General features: G+C 42.1%; 1 non-coding gene across 1 annotated transcript; it reads left to right on the top strand.

Moving 5' to 3' along the window:
* The first annotated feature begins 482 nt into the window (after window positions 1–482).
* On the top strand, window positions 483–554 carry trnaa-cgc (transfer RNA alanine (anticodon CGC)). The gene has a single exon. It is a non-coding gene; the product is annotated as a tRNA-Ala (tRNA).
* Window positions 555–7,713: the final 7,159 nt, after the last annotated feature.

Below are 7,713 nucleotides of genomic sequence, written 5' to 3'. Positions count from 1 at the left end.
GATCACGATGCCGTAAAATTGACTCTAACTGCGTTTTGTGCTCATTTAACTTTTAAAACATGGAAAGACTTACAAAATTGTTGCAGATATTACCTTTTCAGTGACTCCACACTCAAATACAGAACCAAACATATCACTTTAAAGCAGAACGCTATCTTCTGTCAAACACTTAAAGGTGTCCAGTGATATTTTTGACCACTGGCAGAGCTGTGATCAAGTGCGTCAACATCTTATCTGCACTCTGCAGATCCACACGAATTTGCATGCTTGTTTTAAGGCTTTTCTTCTGATTTACTGTTGGTGGCTGTAATGTGCATTGTGTGCATGGTAATGAGCCATCAAGAAGACTGTAAATACAAGAAATGTCAGTTCGAAATACTGAAAGACTTAATGTGTTTTAGTGAATTAGTGTTTAAGCTTGCTTAGTTTAAACCAGCCTCTCTCTCTCACACACTCTGACATCAATACCATAGCATGCAGAGGGGGATGTAGCTCAGTGGTAGAGCGCGTGCTTCGCATGTATGAGGTCCTGGGTTCAATCCCCAGCATCTCCATTTCTTATCTTATCTATGTCAGCCTATATAACAACAAATGGCACAAAGTGTTTACCAGAATAGGCAATCATTCCTGATGAAAGGATGAATGACAAAGCAGCAGCATCAGCGGCTCTCCTCAACTAAATAAAACCTATTTTGTTTGAAATATATGAGCATTTAATTGACTTACCTGTCCTTTCATCTGAAATTTGTGATAAATGAGTGTGAAACATGGGTCACATGCAAAGTCCTCTCATCATATTCTCTGATTATGTTATCTGTCTCTATCTGCTGATCTCTATTGTCCATGCCAAATTTGCAAAATGAGAATAAGAGTGCAAAGAGAGTGAGGGTGGAACAAGGAGCAGGAACAAAGAGAAGGAGTAAATTGATCCTTGGCTGATGGAAATTGAAAATGCTTCGATGAAGAATGCCGTCTGAGCGTGCGAACACGATGCCATCGTGTCTATTAAACAAAGGACACGGTTCAATAATCAGCGCACGAACAAGCTTTATTAATTTCATCGGGAAGGATGAACAGGTTTGTGCAGGGAAGGCGGGAGGGATGAATCCAGCTGGGTGTCTGCTCACATGACAACAGCTCCTTCATTTTTAAGATTTTGCAAGCCAAGACTGAAAGAAATTCAGAGGGGATTAAAAAGGGGGAGAGGAGGAGTGACAGGAGGACAGGAGGGAGGAGAAAGAGAGTGGCATCTGTCCCTCCCAAACATCTGCTCGTTGATTAGCAGGAGAGGAGAGGGGAGCAGAGGAGGACAGGAGAGGAGAAGAGGGTTTAAAGTTGGTTTGAGCGCTTAAAATAGCCATGGTGGAGTGGAGCACAGGAAATAAATCACACGTTCTTTAAATACTGCATGAGATTAGAAAATATATTATTGAAATGTGAGTCCCTTTTATGAAAAAAGTGCTCGTCTCTCATGGTGAGTAAAATACAGAGTGCAGCGTCTCATCCATGGCTAATGTCTTTCCTCCTACTGTACGCGTACACTAAAGGGAAAGCAGCCTGATGTGTGCGTATGTGTGGACCAAAATCTGTTCATTGTCTCTGAATTGTTATGAAGTATCTTTTAAAAATGAGTCCTCTTGGCTACTATTCAGGACAGAGAAGCTATCATTGCAGTGGAACCAAAATAAAATATCGGTGCTGTGATAAAATTAATCTTAGTGCATTACAGCGGGCTGGATTTTGACCTTTCTAACAAAAGGCATCTTGGGATACATATGGCAGACAAACAGCAATGATGAGCCTCTGGGGGACACGCTGACACGCTGCTTTAATGGTCTAATATTAGATGTCTCCTTTAAAAACTGGCTGTATCCACAAATTTAGCTCCACTTACCTGCTGTCACACTGATAAATAACAGTCCCCAACCCCCAAGAGCTGCACTTAATTGAATTGTGAAGACTCCATAAAGTGCATTGAAGTGTAGGAATGGGTACCGTTTATGTTCTGACATAAACGGTACTAGTAACCAGACCGAAAAGCAGCGCACATTTCGGTGCTTTATTTCGGTGCTTTTTTTTTTCCTGAGATGTCATACACTTTGGATTCCAGCCTATCATTTTACCTTTGCGAGCGTAGTAGGCGGGCCCAGGTACGTACATTCTTTTAGAGCAGAGCTACAGATTAAAAATGCCCAAGGCGAAGCAGTCAAAAGTCTGGCTGTACTTCACAGCAAAAGATGCAAACTCAGCAGCCTGCAACAAGTGCTTTAAGGTGATACTGTGCAAAGGAGGTAACACCTCGAATCTGATGAAACACCTGGCGACGTATAGCATTTTGTTGAAAGCCGAGAAATGCGCCGTATTTGATAGCTTGCTGCGAGACCGAGCAACATCCCCCAAGAACCCAAAGAGTAGAGTCCTGGCCCCTAGCCCTGCCAGTGTAGCAGAAATGATGACGGATGATGATGGCAGCAGCAGCCGTTCTTCTCTGCGTGAGTAGCTTAATGTTGTTCGTGTGTAATTTACGTTGAGTAGGCTAACCACGTTATTACATTAATGCATGTAAGGTGAACTAGCAAACACCGTCGTAGTTACATGTGGCTGTCTTCTTGTTTGATGGCAGATACTCCCTTCACCCTGGCCAAAAAGGCTAAAATGACCAAAGAAAAAGTGGAAAACAGCTAAACATGAGAGGTTTTTGGACAAAGTTTGTTTTTTCCATTGATTAAGCACTGCTTCCAGCCAAGAGTGATACCATAAATCCCCTATAGCTGCAGAAAAGGCTAACATTGTTATCTTTTTACAAAAAAACAGCTGAACATGAGAGGTTTTTGGACAAAGTTTGTTTTCTCCATTCTTCGAGCACCATTCAAGCACCGGCACCGTTTCAAAAGTACCGGTTTGGTACTGGTATCGGATAAAACCTAAACGATACCCATCCCTACTGAAGTGCATGATGTTATAAGTGTACTTCAGTTGTAACGCTGAATACAGCTTCCACTAACTGCTGATGTTCAATATAATTGCTACAACTGCATTGTGATCACAGTTTATGTACCAGGAGATCAAGAACGAAAACATTTTTTAGACAATGTCAGAAAAACCCGCCCCCACCCCAACTGATTCTGTAAACAGGTAGTTCTCAGGGGTAAATTTAAGTCGACAGGGAGTTGAATACCTTTCTGCTCGGGGGGCGAATTGTGGAGAAACGTGCAGAATAATCACGCAAAAATGTCAGAAAGGATTACATCAGCTTAGGCTCGCTCCTTTGAACACGTCCATCACAAAGACATCTCATCCCAAAGTTGGTTTCTTTGGAAATTAATTAAGAAGAAATCATCCATAAATAAACAGATGTTTTTGCACACCTTTTGCTGTTATTTGACAGCAGAGTGACGAGTGTTAGGGAAGCTAGAAGACTACAATAAACCTATTATAGTGGTGTCGTTGCTGCGGCTTAATAAACCAAATTGTCTCACTCTGCTGTTTCATAGATTTTAACATTACTGCTCTGATACTGACCTTATTTAAAAGTGGGTTTTTTAAGTAGTGTGTAAAAACGCTACAGCCTGTTCTTCATCTGCTTAGTGAATGGATCATTCCTTAATGGAAATTAGAATATATCTCCACTTCCGAAACTTCGACCTAGCTGGAATCAAAACAAGCTGCATCTAAGCACAAACTAACATGTGTTTGATGCTCCTGATCCACGCTAAAGCTCGCGTTCACCTGTTTATTTCCAGCCTGGATTCTGCCTCGTGCGCTCCTCTTTCATTCTAAATTACTTCATTCTCATCCCAGGAGCATTAATTAGTGGTGTTATGTCATAGCCACTGGAGTGGCTCATGTACGCACAAGGTGTCCTTTTGCATATGTGTCCTGACTCAACGGGTTATTGCGTTAGCGAGACAGAACTTCACCAACGAGGGAAAGCAAAATTAAGAAGTGAGCGAATGAAGAACAAAAAAAACAAAAGACGTTGTCAAGCGCAAAGATCCCAACTGAACACAAATGTACATCACAAATGATGATGTGACAGACAAACCAAAACACAAAAAATGTGTCTGTCTGTGTACGCGTTTCCATTTGGAGAGTAAACAGAGAGGGTTTCTAATCCACTGCAGTCTTCTAAAATCCTAACTGTACATCGTTGGATGTGAATGATGTAATCGTCTGCCCACTGAGTGACTGACATGTGGGTTGGAATAGGGAAGTGAGCAGCGGCGGAGTTCCACGGGAACAGAAAACAAACATTAAAGCGTTCTAATTCAGCTCTTTGCATGTTATAACTTTGCTCTTCTCAGCAGCTGGCTGATGGACCAACAACAGGACAGGCAAGACTGGCTCACAGTCTACCATATATGTACCACGTGTTTTTGATAACTCCCCCATTAACAGTAACCACTCTGTTCTACCCCTGCTCAAGCGCAAAACAAGTCTTGGCACCATATAAATCCTGTAGCTTGTTCATCAAGGTACCAACAGTAAAGAAAAATGTTTGCCCAACAGGAAGACCCAGGTGGCATCTTGCAAAAAATGATTTTACAGAATCTAAACTCTCTTTTCATTCAGATAAACATGGCATCAGCACCAACATGCTGCCCAAAAGTGTTTTCTTTCACAAAAGACCTGCTGCACAGTCATAATGACTGAACTCAAAAGGGTCACAGGTAGTGCTGTTACCTTGAGTAAACTCATCAAGGAGCAAAAAAAGAAACTATTATATTGATGTGTTCTTACATAAGCTCATCTATTAATGATGCTGGTCATGGCTACAAGACAGTGCTGCGCTTTTTATTCTTCCTCTTTTTTTGTTCAGTCCTCATTTATTTAGTGTGGCAGCCGATTTGTTCTATCGTTCAGTTCCTCTTTCATCGGTTCACCCTCCTCTGTTTTCCTCTATGTCCTCGACCCTTCCTCCAGCTCTCCTCCACTCTGGTGCGTCTCCTTTGAGCTCCGTCAGCTCCCTGAAGACAGAAGGGAAAGCCGGCTTTGGGGGAAGGGGCGATAAGGTGGTGGTGGTGCTGATGGGGGATGAGGAGAAGGGTGTGAAGAATGGTGTTCCCAGAATGTCAACACCCACACATGTGCACATTTAACCTACATATATCTACACACATATATGTGCACACACACACACACTGGAGATCTAGCTCTGTAGCTGCCACTGTGCCCACTGGCACACACACAAAAATGTAGATACAACTGCTGCCAGTCGTTCCACACTAACCCCCCACCCCCCCCAGCCCCCGGAGGCCCCTATATGCATTAATTGGTGTAATTATATTTGCATAAGGGTGTCCTGTTTCAGCTAACGACATGCACCACAAACACACACACTGCAAGTTTTAATAGGCAGGATAATTGAATATGGTTCTCCCGCTACTGCCCCGAAGGCTCTTTCCACGTGTACTGCAGAGGGTCGCGCTTTACATTTGCTTAGATAAATAGATACGCATTTGCCTGCGGTGCAAATTCTAATCATAAACTTCAAAGGTTAATCATCATATAGCTGATCAAGAGCGGTAACGTCCTGTGTCCAAAAAATTGAAAACAGAGAAGATAACCTTAAAAAAAACACAAACACACACAGCATTGAAAACAAATCTGCATATTTGTCATGGGCTTGAAGTGGAAATCAACTTGACATTTTCCCGAGTGTAATGCTTTTTTACCCCCCCTTCTAATCATTACTGGGTTACGTTTAATAAGTGAGACCGAAGAATGCACGCTACTTGTTTACAACGGCCGCAACATAATTACCACCCATGCCATGCAGTCGGAGATGCTGATTAAAGGAGTTACAAGAGACAATTAGTTGTTTTCATTATCGCTGGAGGAATTGGAAGAAACCTTGAGTTTGCCTGGATGGATTTACTGTACGGGTAATTATATCTCGTATTATACAGTACAGTTTAATTTCAACTAGACAACATTAGGCATCGTACTAAATCCCAAAACATTAATTACTTGAATGTTGCCGCTACAGTAGAAATTTCCAGTTTTGTCCACTCAAAGACTGTGACCGTGACCTTTCAGGCCACAGTCACACCAACATAACCAAGGAACTTTAGCCAGGTTCACTTCTGGCCAGAGCCCAGAGTGCAACAGTATCTCCCAAAGTATTACCACCACTGGCCAGATTAATGCTGTACACATCCCTGCTGGATTATTTTCTAGCAAGTACACCACATTTCTGCTGATATCCTCACCAATATTGCAGCAAAAGATTAGTCCCATTAATGCCTTCATGATAAATTGTTGGACTCTGGCGATGTATTGATCTGAAAATCTCTTGGACTGAGACTTTCCAATTTATATCAGGCAGTTGAATGCACCCTTGGAGACAACTAATCCCTGCTTACAGTCGTTTTGTACTCAGCCTCCATACGTCAGCTACCTTTTCTCCAGTAACATGGCGCCAGTGCTGGAGTGGAGCACACTGATAACCAGCCCACATTTACTGCTCCCTCTGAGCTTTTTAGAAGCAACACCGGTGTGTTTTGGTCTGGATTGAGCACCAGCAGAGGAACAGGGGCGCTTCATCTAAACTCTGAGTGATTGGATATCATGGAGGCCTAAAAACAAAGGTGTTTCTGGGATTTCACAAGTATCTAAGTAAACAATAAAACTATATTAATCGATATTCTCACCTGACAAGCTCTTACATTTTGCCTGAATGCAATGGGAATGGGTTTCACTGCTCAAGCAGACACCCAGCTGGAGATACTGGCAGCATTAAACATGCTCATTGAAGAAAAATATGATCCCTCAGAAATCACTGTGAGTGTGATTTCCTCTTACTGACATGCATCATCTACATTACATCCTACTGTACTATACATTGCTACTGTACTGAATGACATGTTAAAGTATAGAAAAGGTATAGCCTTACAATAACAACCAGGCTTTACTGTCAGAAATCTCAGAGATGTTATGGAAAAAATGAAAAGAAATAAAAAAGAAAGCTGACTTATTCACACAGGTGACGTTCAAGACGATTAAATACGTTAGGAATAAGAAGAAACTCAAAGTGAATGGGAATGCTCTGTAACTGTGGCCGCTGCCGGTCATAATGCAATGTTGCATTTTTTAGGCTTTTCTTTTACAGTCACTGAATACATTTTTCTTTTCTTGCTTTGTTAACCATATCTCCCTTCCCCCTTTCTGTCTCTCTTTTTCATTTACGAACTCACCTCACCTACGCTATCCATCGCTCCCCTCTCCTCCTCCTCCTCCTCCTCATTTTCTACACTCACCAAGCCCCTTGCCTAAAAATGAAATCTGATTTTCCTTCTTTCCCTCTCACTCTTTCTCTCTCTTTCTCTCTCTGTGTATGAGGGTCTCTGGGTCTTTTGTTCATCCACCCGCTCATGTGGCCTCCTCTGGTTGCCACGGCAACCGGGTGTATACATACAGTTGCTCCAGGAGAGGAAAAAAATTGAGATGGAAAAGAGAATGGGATGCAGAGAGATGCGTGAGAGGGAGAGGGAGGCTGAGATGGTGTCAGGGGAGACGGAAAGAGAAAGGGTTAAAAAAAAATGGTAGAGATATGGAAAAAAAATGAGAACAGGACTTAGAGGAATATGAGAAAAAAATGTAAGGGATGACAAAAGGATACGGCAAATGCTGGAATGAGAAAGAAACTGATATTTATTTACCTCCTGCAACAGCAGTACTTTTTTCCCCAGCTGAGATTTTTCTCTTCTGAAT

This window comes from Perissodus microlepis, chromosome 3 (genome assembly GCF_051167445.1).
Source record: "Perissodus microlepis isolate ML-2025 ecotype Zambia chromosome 3, ASM5116744v1, whole genome shotgun sequence".
In the NCBI taxonomy this organism is placed as follows: domain Eukaryota; kingdom Metazoa; phylum Chordata; class Actinopteri; order Cichliformes; family Cichlidae; genus Perissodus; species Perissodus microlepis.
The sequence above is the reverse complement of the archived record's forward strand: the minus strand, read 5'-3'. Positions and strand labels throughout refer to the sequence as shown.